This window comes from Ceratotherium simum, chromosome 13, assembly GCF_057802395.1.
Source record: "Ceratotherium simum simum isolate JZ-2026a chromosome 13, ASM5780239v1, whole genome shotgun sequence".
Lineage (NCBI taxonomy): Eukaryota > Metazoa > Chordata > Mammalia > Perissodactyla > Rhinocerotidae > Ceratotherium > Ceratotherium simum.
Window position 1 is genome coordinate 2,921,455 of NC_141912.1, and position 13,289 is coordinate 2,934,743.

The following is a 13,289-nucleotide window of genomic DNA, read 5'->3' on the forward strand; positions in this document are numbered from 1 at the left end:
TACAGAACTTCAAAACAAGTACACAAAGTAAGATTATGAACAATACAACAAGCCCAGTTTGCAGGATGGTTCTAAACCAGGAGCCCAGACAACCAGCTGAAGAGACCAAAAGACGGTGGATAGTGAGGTGGAATATGGTTTAGCCAATGTGCTTGCTTCCTAATCTTACATAATAGCATTTCTATTTCCCAAGAGGCATTTATCCATGTACAACAGGAGGTGTTCACCACTGCACAGACACCTCTTTTCTCAGTAAGTAGATAATCAAGGGCTATCCAATTATCCAAAACTACCTTGGCCCATGAGTTAAGCGACTGTTGCTGAGCTGAAACTCTTTTGGCTGTGGAGTCAGCCAACTCTTCCAGAGTCGGGGAGAGATTCCTGGTCATTTGTCCATTGGCACTCACTCTGATCCATGGGAAGAAAATTCTTCCCACTGAGGCAAACCCAGAGTCACTTATGCCTCCTGGAAGTTCTCGTTTAGAGCAACTGTGGAGATCCAATGGGAAAGACCAATGAGAAGTCTCTTGTTTGGTTATGCAGAGGGAATAGGACAGTGAATACAACAAGGGCACACTGTCCTTGTATTCTCCAGCTGTCAAGGTAATGAGTTGCCCAAGCATAAAAGCTGTTACTGAAACCTCCACAGATGAAGACGTAACCAGCGGGTGTACATAAGGGTCCTGCATAAGTGATATTATCTGTAGACTAGTTCATCAGCATAGAGGAGTTAGCATTATATAACCAAGGCTCAGATACTATATTGCTACACACCAAAAGGTTGCCTTAATACACGGGTATATCAAGAAATTTACAGATGGCCTGGGTTACACTGGTGGCCCCATAGAATTTTTCATACGAATATTCAAAAGACCTTGTTTTTCCCTCCAAATTTGGGTTAAATTAAAGCAAGGAGCAAGTTTAGGTGAGCTTAGCAACCTGAGTCAGTAAAATGGGCCAACAGATCAATTTAGACAAACAACAGCATCTGGAATCCCAGTGAAATTGCTTATAGGGTGAACCAAGGGGTCATCACTGTCTCGGACAGACCGAAGTTTCTGATGCCAAATCCAGCAATCGGAGAGGTTTCCCCTTTCACAAGGGATTGGGAAATGGGAACAAGGACACTGTCCTTCCAGGAAAGAGAGGGAGAAAACAAAGTAAGAAACAACATTGGGAAGAGGGTGCACAGGCCTGGTCCAGTCATCTTGGGAAAGCTGTCTGCCTCAGATGTCAGCTGCCTCTCTTCCTGGTCAATTTGGTCTGGAGGTCCCCTGGGTTTGTACAGGACCTGATGTCAGGTGGAGCCTTCTTCAGCTGTGAGATGTGCACCCAAGGCTTGAGTCCCTGAAGTTTGACTACATCTGGGTAATGAGGAGGGCCTAGCATAGTCCCTTCCAAGGAGATTTCAAGGGCAGTAAAATTGGAAATGTCGGTTTGGAGTATCATAGCCAGAGATCTAAGGAAACTAGCAGAATTTAGGATCCATTCTAGCTTACAAGTATACAACAAAACCTTAAAGACAATTAATAGGACTAGAATTTAATATCTACAAAGGTGTAAACATATTTCCTCTCTCCACGACAACCCCCATTTTTATTAAAGATATTCATAGTAAAACTACCTTGTTTGTATGTACTTGGCCTGATTATTTATATTAATGAAGCAAAAACAGTGACTGACAATATAAGATCTTTTTTTAAGATTGCTTTGCTGAAACCTTGTAAGCAAGGTACTAGGCTGATTTTTCAAGCAGTTCCTTAAAGCTGTCTGGTCATATCTGAGTCTGCGTTCATCTTTCTTGAATATAATATTCTAGTCAAAGCCTTGGTAATATAGCCAATACTTTCAGTTGTCCTGTTACAAGGAGAACAGACCTTCACTGAGCCCATGCAAATAGGTGCATTGTCATGAAAAGAGTACTTAAGAGTTTCTGAATTCTAGAGGGATCAGGTAGAGAGAAAAAGATAAATGCTTCAACCCTCGTTGCAAAGACACAGTTTAACAAATTGCTGTAAGTTATAGGTAGCTTAAAGGAGAAGAGAAAAGGGGGTCCTTTACATCTGGAAAAACAAAATGTTAAAGCAATCAGTCCACCACATGAGTTCCAGAAACTCAATCCCAGTTCAGTGTTATGATCTCAAAGTTACCAAAACCTGTATTCCAGAGTACTTGTCAAAGTCTTTCCATGAATCTCTTTGAAAGTGAAACATATTTGTAAAAGCATCAGTGTAAAACAGTAACCGTTTGTAACTGACAAATGAATGCAATTAACAAGGAAATTGGAGTGTTTTTGTGATATACATTTTAAAGAGTAGAATTACAAGTAATAACATTATATTAGGACATATCAGATGTTTAGGAATTTTATACAATTTCTAGAATTCTTTTTGGTAACATTCACCCATACAATATAACCTAAAAATGTTTGTTATTGATTATTCAACCATGCTTCTCATGTAATTTGAGATATCAAATAAGCTTCATTAGTGTTATGTCTGTTTTTTGATGAGGAGAGGGAATAAATCTTTTCAGATGTCCCAGGTGCCCTCTGGAAAATCCCAAGTTTACATTCTGGTGGAAAAATGTCATTTAGAATTTGAATATGTTGGGAAGCTTGTCAAAAATATCAAAAGGTTTAGACACTTGACCAAATAGGATCACAGATCATTATGAAATAATACTTAAGTATCTATTTGACCAAAGTAACAAGAATAGGTTTCGAAGGCAAATACAAAACGGTACATAGTTGTAAGCAAAACTTAACTCCTTCAGTACTAAGAAGACTCAGTTTTCTTAAGTAATTAAAAACCTGATAGAAGCAACACAGGAAATTATTTTGACAAAATACAAAATCTCTGTTTTCTAGGCATATTGCTTAAAGGTAAAGAAGCTTTCACAATCTGTTATCAAGAGGAGACCAACAGCCCAAGAAAATCTTGTTCTCTTAACAGAAAAGAAAACCAAATTTTAATTTTGCATCAGTTTGTTTTGGTATTAAAATTTGTTCCTTCTAATCTTAACCAGTCCTGACTGCTCATAAAATTATTTTCCCAAGATTCCTTTCCTTTATCCTATATTTTTTCTTTTGACAATTCCAAGATAACCAGACTCTATTTAGGACAAAATCATTTTCTTTCCCCTCAACAAAACGCATTTCCATTCCTTATACTTTCTTTCACTGAAACACATATCCTACTTTCTTTGCTTACAGAGATGTTTCCCTTTTACTTCTCATAGCTTTAGTTACATATATTAGAATACTTAACCCTTGGAATCCCCAATTCCTAGTGAAAACTAAGAAGTAAGCAATCATGGATGGCAGATTTATAAATATATTTCATAATTTCTAGGAGTACATGCCCTTTGAATAGTGTGATATTGCAATGTGGCACAACACTTGGTTATCAACAGACCCAAATTTATATTTAGTTTCTTTGCAATGGGAAGCCAAAAGTAGATAAACCTATGTTTGATAATCAATGTTTTAGTATTTTATCTTGTTTGGAAAATGATTTAGGTATTCAATGACTATCCGCTATTTAGTTTAACTTAGTATAAACTTTGATCTCTTATTTACATTTATTTTAGTTACTTGCTTTAACAATCATGCTTGGATCAGACACTAAATAGCCAACCATCATCCAAAGTTACTTTCTTGCTGACAAATTATGTAACAGAAACAGCATGAGTCTACTTGACTAGTAAACACAGGCAGAGAGAAAAGGGGCACATTTGCATTACACTCAATACTAACAATTTGGAAGACATGCCTGTTTTAATTTATATCAACAACTGTAAGTTAGCTTTTATTTACTAAGAATTAATCCTAGATCATGTGGACCTGTAAAGCATTTGAGTTAGTTTCCGTTATATTTCTGAGACTGCGGAATGCTTAATATATAGATTCTTAATTTCAAGCCAATTAAATAGAGCTTTTTACAAATAAATTCCAGCAATACCATCCAGAGGTAGAAAAATATCACATCTCTATAACATAAATATGTATGCGTACATAATAGACAGATAGGCACAGACAGAGATCTCATAGCTTTCATTTGAAAACTTTTAGTCCTCTCTCAGGTACAAAACTCAAAAGAATAGGTGGCTCAAATTGTATTTCTGGCAGATGGACCAAGGCAAGGTTACCTGTTCACATGGCCAAAGTCTTTTACTAAAGATTTTTGTTTGCACACTGTAAGGATCCTTTTGGAGCTGTTTTGGGTGTCATTTTGTCTATTATCAGAAGTCTAGGGTAATTGCTATTTAAATTTTACCCTCTAGTTGTTTATTTGCTCCAGTTAAGTTAGAATAGTAATTAGGGATTTAGCATTTGAATCCTCAGGGGGTCTGATCTTAAAGGGGCAGGTTTCCACAGAGCGGAAGAGAGGAAGGTGGTGTCAGGGGTGGAGCCTGAGACAAAGGAGTCTGGGAAGACAAACAAGATGGCGCCTGAGGCAGAGAAGAAGGGGGAGAGAACATGAGGCTTCAGAAGCCATTTTATTCTCCCTCAGTTTTTTAGTTGTTTTGGCTAATTTAGACAAGGTTTCTTGCCGCGAGGTGATTTTAGAATTTTGTGTGTGTGGAAATCCAGAAGCCTCCAGGTACCAATAAAAATAGACATACCATTCGTTTTGCTTAATTTTAGAGCTGTAGTCTTCTAATTTGGTTTTAAGAAAAGCTAGTTTGGGGAAATTGAAAGTTCCCCATAACGACCATTGCAGTTCTGGACTGCTTTTGGTCTGTTTGGTCCACTTAGTTAAAAATGCATATGTAGGGGGCTCATAGTTCTTAAACATAAAACTGGCCATGGTCCCTGAAGGAGGGTTTCCCTCAGAACATTTAGATGACTGAGATCCCATTTCTGAAATGTCCTCTGAAAACCCAAGAAATGGTAGAGTCCCAGCCCTGATCCCTGGAGGAATCTAAAAACAAAAGAAAGTTGCTGGATTACAAGCCCTGAAACGCCAAAAAGAATCTGAAAACCAAAGAAAAACTGGATTTTTTGCAAGCTTGAGCTCCAAAGGGAACTGTGCTACCTTCAAAAACAACTGAGTACTCACCAAGGGCAACGCCTTGAACTCAAGGACAGAGCCTTGAACCTGGAGAACAAAATTCCTCCCCCAAGAGGACAAGGATGTTCTGATCCCAAATAAAGTCTGAGAGCTCAAAATGCAAATAAAGTAGTGTTTGAAATCCAAGAGGAAACTCACAAAACTGAATGCAGGTGACAACTCACAGAATGAGCACGAGGGGCTTGGTGTGGATACCTTGATTCTGGGGGTTGCTGTCTCTCCAGGGTTGCCTCCTTTGGATCCCACTTTTCTGACACCATCTATGTCAACTTAAAAAGCAAATTTGCCTGTTTTTTATCTCAAAATGAGTTTATTTGGGAATAGCCAAAGAATTGCAATCTGGGACATGCATGCTGTGGCAAACCATAGGCAAATGTGGAAAAGGAAGGAGAGGAGCTGCTTTTATAGAGAAAAAGGGGGACAGGGAAGGGCTGTTCTAAATGAAAGTCCATTGGGGGAAAGTAGCAGTTTAGTGCAGCAACGTCTTCTCATTTGCTGAGCTGCAGCATTTCTCATTGATTGGGCTGTCGCCAGGTGAGGAGAGAAATCTTCCTTCAGTGGTGAAGTAGTTCTACTTTTGAAGATGCAAGCCTCCATCTCTTCCTGTTTGGTGTAGTTGATGATGTGTGATAGGGCATGAGAGCTCCCCCTACAGGCCTTCCTGACTCGAATTTAGTTAAGGTTTCTTTTATTAATTTCTACAATCTGCAAGCTAACCTCACATTAATCTCTCCAAAAAAATCCCAAAGTTTAAAATAAAATATTTTGGTTATTGAAAAATTATTCTAAAGTTCACCTGGAAGCATAAAGATGAGAAAATAGGCATGAACACAGGGGGAAAACATTATTTGTAAAATAATGTTGAGTAGTTGGATATTTGTAAATAAATCAAATTGTATTTTCTCCTAAATGTCAATAACACAAAAACAAATTCAAGATGAACTAAACTGTTAAATTGATTTAAAAAATAAAAGTTTAGAAGAAAAAATAGGTGACTAACTGGTTTCTCAGTGGGAAAGTACTGCTAAGAATGAAAGCAGTGTCAGAAATCACTAAGGAAAAACCTAGATTTGACTATAGGGAAAAAAACCTCTTAATTAATAAATATCACAGCAAAATTTATGAAAAAGTTCTCACTAATAATAAAAGAAATGTAGTAGGTATGTACCTTGTATAATATATAATGTTGCAGGTGTTTTTAATTTATGTGAATGGTATTGGACTATATGCCTCCTTCTATCCCTTTTTTCACTCATCTTCTATTCATGAGACTGGATGTACATCCAGTTTGTACTTTAGTTTCTAACTCCTCCATAGTATTCCAAAGTGTGCCCCACATTTTCATTTTCTATGTCCATTGAATGGACACTTAGGTAGCTTCCAACTCCTTGCTGTCATAAATGAGTCTGCAGTGAACATCCTAGTCCCTTTGCCTTCATGGACTTGTGCAGTGACATCACTCGGCCATATGCCGAGAAGTGAGTCTGCTGGAGCCCAGGACAGACACTCACAGAGGTCACTGCCAGATGACTTCCTGTGTTGACTATATTGGTGCCTGTTCCCACAGGTGTCCCTATGTCACTACTTCCTGGCTGACACTGGGTAGTGTCAGTTTTCTAACTGCCATCAATCTGAAGGATGTAGAGCAGTACCTCATGGTATTTTACCTGTATTTCTATGATTACTAATTTACTGCCTTATTCTCTTTGACTTGCGGGAGTTCATTGTATACCCTGGCATTAATTCCTTGTTGATTTTTTAAAATAATTTTATTGAGGTCATAATAGTTTATAATATTGTGAAATTTCAGGTGTACATTATTATTTGTCAGTCACCATATATATGTGCCCCTTTACCCCTTATGCCCAAGCCCCAACCCCCTTCCCATCTGGTAACCACTAATCTGTTCTCTTTGTCAATGTGTTTGTTTATCTTCCACATATGAGTGAAATCACACAGTGTTTGTCTTTCTCTGTCTGGCTTATTTCACTTAACATAATACCCTCAAGATCCATCCATGTTGTTGCAAATGGAATGATTTTTTCTTTTTTTATGGCTGAATAGTATTCCATCTATATATATATATATATAAAGAAGATATATATATATATATATATATATAAAGAAGATGTGGTATATGTGTGTGTGTATATATATACACACACACATATACCACATCTTCTTTATCCAATCATCAGTTGAGGGGCACTTGTGTTGCTTCCATGTCTTGGCTATAGTGAATAATGCTGCAATGAACATAGGGATGCATAAGTCTCTTTGGATTGTTGATTCCAAGTTCTTTGGACAAATACCCAGCAGTGGGATAGCTGGGTCATATGATATTTCTATTTTTAATTTTTTGAGATATATCCATACTGTTTTCCATAGTGGCTGCACCAGTTTGCATTCCCACCAGTAGTGTATGAGAGTTCCCTTTTCTCCACATCCTCTCCAGCATTTGTGATTTTTTTCTTGGTAATTATAGCCGTTCTAACATGAGTAAGGTAATATCTCATTGTAGTTTTGATTTGCATTTCCCTAATGATTAGTGATGTTGAACGTCTTTTCATGTGCCTGTTGGCCATCTGTATATCTTCTTTGAAAAATGTCTGTTCATACCCTCTGTCCATTTTTTGATTGGGTTGTTTGTTTTTTCAGTGTTGAGTTGTATGAGTTCTTTATATATTTTGGAGACTAACTCCTTGTTGGATACATGATTCACAAATATTTTCTCCCAGTTGGTGAGTTGTCTTTTTGTCTTGTTCCTGCTTTCCTTTGCCTTGCAGAAGCTCTTTAGTCTGATGAAGTCCCATTTGTTTATTTTTTCTTTTCTTTCTCTTGCCTGAGTGAACATGGTATTCAAAACGATGCTGCTAAGACCAATGTCAAATAGGGTACTGCTTATATTTTCTGCTAGGAGTTTTGTGGTTTCAGGTCTTACCTTCAAGTCTTTAATCCATTTTGAGTTAATTTTTGTGTGTGACATAATATAACGGTCTACTTTGATTCTTTTGCATTGTGGCTGTCCAGTTTTCCCAATAAAATTTATTGAAGAGACTTTCCTTTCTCCATTGTATATTCTTGTCTTCTTTGTCAAAGAATAGATATCTGTAGATGTTTGGTTTTATTTCTAGGCTTTCAGTTCCATTCCACTGATCTGTCTTTTTTTGTACCAGTACCATGTTGTTTTGATTACTATAGCTTTGTAGTATATTTTGAAGTCAGGGATTGTGATGCCTCCAGCTTTGTTTGTTTTTTTCTCAGGATTGCTTTACCTATTCAGAGTCTTTTGTTGCTCCATATGAATTTTAGGATTCTCTGTTCTATTTCCGTGAAGGATGTCATTCAGATTCTTATTGGGATTGCATTGAATCTGTAAATTGCTTTAGGTAATATGGACATTTTAACTATGTTTATTCTTCCAATCCATGTGCATGGAATATCATTCCATTTCTTTATGTCACCATTGATTTCTTTCAGTAATGTCTTATAGTTTTCATTGTATAGGTCTTTCACCTCCTTGGTTAAATTTATTCCTAGATATTTTATTCTTTTTGCTGTGATTGTAAATGGGATTGTATTCTTGAGTTCTCTTTCTGTTAGTTCATTATTAGAGTAAAGAAATGCAACGCTATACATTTTTGTAAATTGATTTTGTATCCCGCAACTTTACTGTAGTTGTTTATTATTTCTAATAGTTTTCTGATTGATTCTTTAGAGTTTTGTGGGGGGTTTTTGGTAAAGAAGATTGGCCCTGTGCTAACATCCACTGCCAATCTTCCTCTTTTTCTTGAGGAATATTGTCCCTGAGCTAATATCTGTGCCAATCTTCCTCTATCTTATATGTAGGATGCTGCCACAGCATTGCTTGATGAGTGATGTGCAGGTCCACACCAGAGATCTGAACCCATGAACCCCAGGCTGTCGAAGCAGAATGCGCAACTACTGTGCCACCAAGCCAGCTGCTAGGGTTTTTTATATATAGAATCACGTTGTCTGCAAACAGTGAGAGTTTCACTTCTTCCTTGCCCATTTGGATACCTTTTATTTCTTTTTCTTGCCTAATTGCTCTGGCCAAAACCTCCAGTACTCTGTTGAATAAGAGTGGCAAGAGTGGGCACACTTGTGTTGTTCCTGTTCTCAGAGGGATGGCATTCAGTTTTTCCCCATTAAGTATGATGTTGGCTGTGGGTTTGTCATATATGGCCTTTATTATGTTGAGGTACTTTCCTTCTATACCCATTTTATTGAGAGTTTTTTTTTATCATAAATGGATGTTGGATCCTGTCAAATGCTTTCTCTGCTTCTATTGAGATGATCATGTGGTTTTTATTTCTCATTTTGTTAATGTGGTGTAGCACACTGATTGATTTGTGGATGTTGAACCATCCCTGTGTCCCTGGTATAAATCCCACTCGACTGTGGTGTATAATCCTTTAATGTGTTGCTGTATTCAGTTTGTTAACATTTTGTGAGGATTTTTGCATCTATGTTCATCAGTGATATTGGCCTGCAATTTTCCTACTTTGTGTTGTCCTTGTCTGGCTTTGGGATCAGGTTGATATTGGCCTCATAGAATGAGTTAGGAAGCATTCTGTCTTCTTCAATTTTCTGGAATAGTTTGAGAAGGATAGGTATTAAATCTTCTCTGAATGTTTGGTAGAGTTGTCCAGAGAGGCCATCTAGTCTTGGACTTTTATTTTTTGGGAGGTTTTTGATTACTGTTTCGACCTCCTTACTGGTGATTGGTCTATTAAAATTCTCTATTTCTTCTTCATTTAGTTTTGGAAGGTTGCATGATTCTAAGAATTTATCCATTTCTTCTAGATTACCAAATTTGTTGGCATATAGCTTTTCACAGTATTCTCTTATAATCTTTTGTATTTCTGAGGTGTCTGTTGTAATTTCTCCTCTTTCATTTCTGATTTTGCTTATTTGAGCATTCTCTCTTTTTTTCTTGGTGAGTCTTGCTAAAGGTTTGTCAATTTTGTTTACATTTCAAAGAACCAGCTCTTGGTTTCATTAATTTTTTTCTATTGTTTTTTTAGTCTCTATTTCATTTATTTTTGCTCTAATTTTTATTATTTCCCTCCTTGTGATGACTTTGGGGCTTGTTTTTTCTTCTTCTTCTAGTTCTGTTAGGTGTAGCTTGAGATCACTTATTTGAGATTTTTCTAGTTTGTTAATGTGGGCCTGTATTGCTATAAATTTCCCTCTTAGGATGGCTTTTGCTGCAGCCCATATGAGTTGGTATGGTGTATTTTCATTTTCATTTGTCTCCAGATATCTTTTGATTTCTCCTTTAATTTCTTCATTGATCCATTGGTTGTTCATTAGCATGTTGCTTAGTCTCCACATATTTGTGACTTTTTTCTTGTAGTTGACTTCTAGTTTCATAGCATTATGGTCAGAAAAGGTGCGTGACATGATTTCAGTCTTCATAAATTTATTGAGGCTTGCCTTGTTTCCCAACATATGGTCTATCTTTGAGAATGTTGCATGTGCACTTTAGAAGAATGTGTATTCTGCTGTTTTTGGATGGAGTGTTCTATATATATCTGTTAAGTCCATCTGGTCTAGTTTTTTGTTTATTCCCCTATTTCCTTGTTGAATTTCTGTCTGGATGATCTATCCATTGATGTAAGTGGGGTGTTGATGTCCCCTACTATTTTTGTGTTGCTGTTAATTTCTCCCTTTTGTCTGTTAATAGTTGCTTTATGTACTTTGATGCTCCTGTTTTAGGTGCATATGTATTTATAAGTGTTATGTCCTCTTGGTGGAATGTCCTTTTTATCATTATATGCTGCCCCTCTTTGTCTCTCATTGCCTTTATTATCTTGAAGTCTACTTTGTCTGATATAAGTATGGCAACACCTGCTTTCTTTTGTTTGCCATTAGCTTGGAGTATAGTCTTCCATCCCTTCACTCTGAGCCTGTGTTTGTCTTTACAGCTGAGATGTGTTTCCTGGAGGCAGCATATTGTTGGGTCTTGTTTTTTAATCCATCCTGCCACTCTGTGTCTTTTGATTGGAGAATTCAATCTATTTACATTTAGAGTGATTGTTGATATATGAGGGCATAATCCTGCCATTTTATCTCTTGTTTTCCAGTTCTTCTGTATTTCACTTGTTTCTTGTCCCATGTATTTCCAACTGCCATTTCAGTCTGGTGTTTTTCTATGATGGTTTTCTCAGTTTTATTTATCATTTATGTCTCTGTTCTGATTATACACTTAGTGGTTACTGTGAGGTTTGTATAAAAGATCTTGTAGATGAGATAGTCCATTTTCTGATAGCCTCTTATCTCCTTAGCCTAAGCAGCTTCCATCCCCTTTCTCTTCCACATCTAAGTTATTTTTGTCACAACTTATTCCATTTTGTGTTGTGAGTTTGTGATTAAAATGAAGTGATTTTAGTTATTTTTGATGCTTTCCTTCCCTTTATCTTTAATGTTATAATTGTTTTAACCTGTTCTGATAGAGAGCTGCAATTTTATGATTTTATGTGTCTATTTACTTCCTTACTCAAGGGTTTGTAAACATTTTCTCTTTTTTTTGCAGGTATGAGGGCCCTTTTGATCATTTCTTGGGGGGTGGGGTCTTGTGGCAATGAACTCTCTCAGCTTTTGTTTATCTGGCAAAGTTTTTATTTCTCCCTTGTAACTGAAGGATAGTTTCACTGGATAGAGTATTCTTGGCTGAAAGTTTTTGTCTTTCAGTATTATGAATGTATCATTCCACTCTCTCCTAGCCTGTAAGGTTTCTGCTGAGAAATGTGCTGAAAGCCTGATAGGGGTTCCTTTGTCAGTTATTTTCTTCTGCCTTGCTGCCCTTAATATCTTTTATTTGTCATTTATTTTTGCCAGTTTTACTAATATATGCCTTGGAGAAGGTCTTTTTATGTTGATGTAATTAGAAGTCCTATTAGCTTCATTTACATATAATTCCAACTCCTTCCCCAGGTTTGGGAAGTTCTCAGCTATTATTTCTTTGAACAAGCTCTCTGCCCCTTTTTTCCATCACTTCTCCCTCTATAAAACCTATAATCCTTATGTTGCATTTCCTAATTGAGTTGGATATTTCTCAGAGAATTTCATTTCTTTTTAGTCTTAGTTCTCTCTCATCCTCTACCTAAGGCATTTCTATATTTCTGTGCTCTAAATTGCTAATTCTTTCCTCTATAATGTCAGCTCTGTTTTTTAAGGATTCTAGATTTTTTATCTCATTCATTGTGTTTTTCATCTCCAGCGTTTCTGTTTGGTTGTATTTTAGAGTCTCAATCTCTTTTGTGAAGAATTTCTTGTGCTCATTAATTTTATTCCTGATTCACTGGACTCTTTCTGAGCTTTCTTGTAACTCATTGAGCTTCTTTATGATAACTATTGTGAATTCTCTGTCATTTAGATTGTAAATTTGTGTGACTTCAGGATTGGTTTCTGGACACTTGTCATTTTCATTCTGGTCTGGAGTATTAATGTATTTCTTCATGCTGTTTGAATGGGGTGGATCTTTGCTGGTGCAAAGTGGTAGTATCTGCCCACAGATTCCACCTGCCACCACTCGGGGGAGGGCAGGAGCTGTGTTTTCTGAGCCCGCTGCATCCCCTGGCAATTGTGCCAATCCGTTGCAAGTTGTGCCAATAGGGTTCTCTGCATCTGGCTGCTGCTGCTTCACACACACACCCACACACAGGCACATGCACTCTGACAGGGATTCCTTGCCCTTGCTGAGAGGCTAAGCTGGTGCACCAGGCGGGATCAGGGGGAGGGAGCGCTTTCTTTCCCACCCATGCTCCTGCTCTGCACTCAGTGGTGGGCCACTTGTGTTGCTCCGGTTGGTGGGGGTTCCCCCACAGTGACTGAGTGGCCAGTGTGGAGTGTTCCCACGTGCTAAGCAGCTCCAAGTGAAAGCATTCCCATGGAGGGCTGCCTTTTCCCCCATTTCCTCTCAGAGTCATGTGTCAGATACTGTGAGGTCCCATGCCCTAGACTGCAGCTGCTGGGGAGGGAGAGGAGATCCACTTATCCCCTTCCACTGCTTCCTGAGGAGCCCAGTACCCCACCTTCAGACGTATGGGTGCTTGAATCTATTGTGTTATGTGATGTTCTCTGTTGGTCAATGAATGTCCTTTTTGTTGTATCTTAGTGGGGGGAGACCAAGGAAACAGCTCACTCCACCATGATGCTGATGTCACCGCTCTTGTTCATTTTTTCATA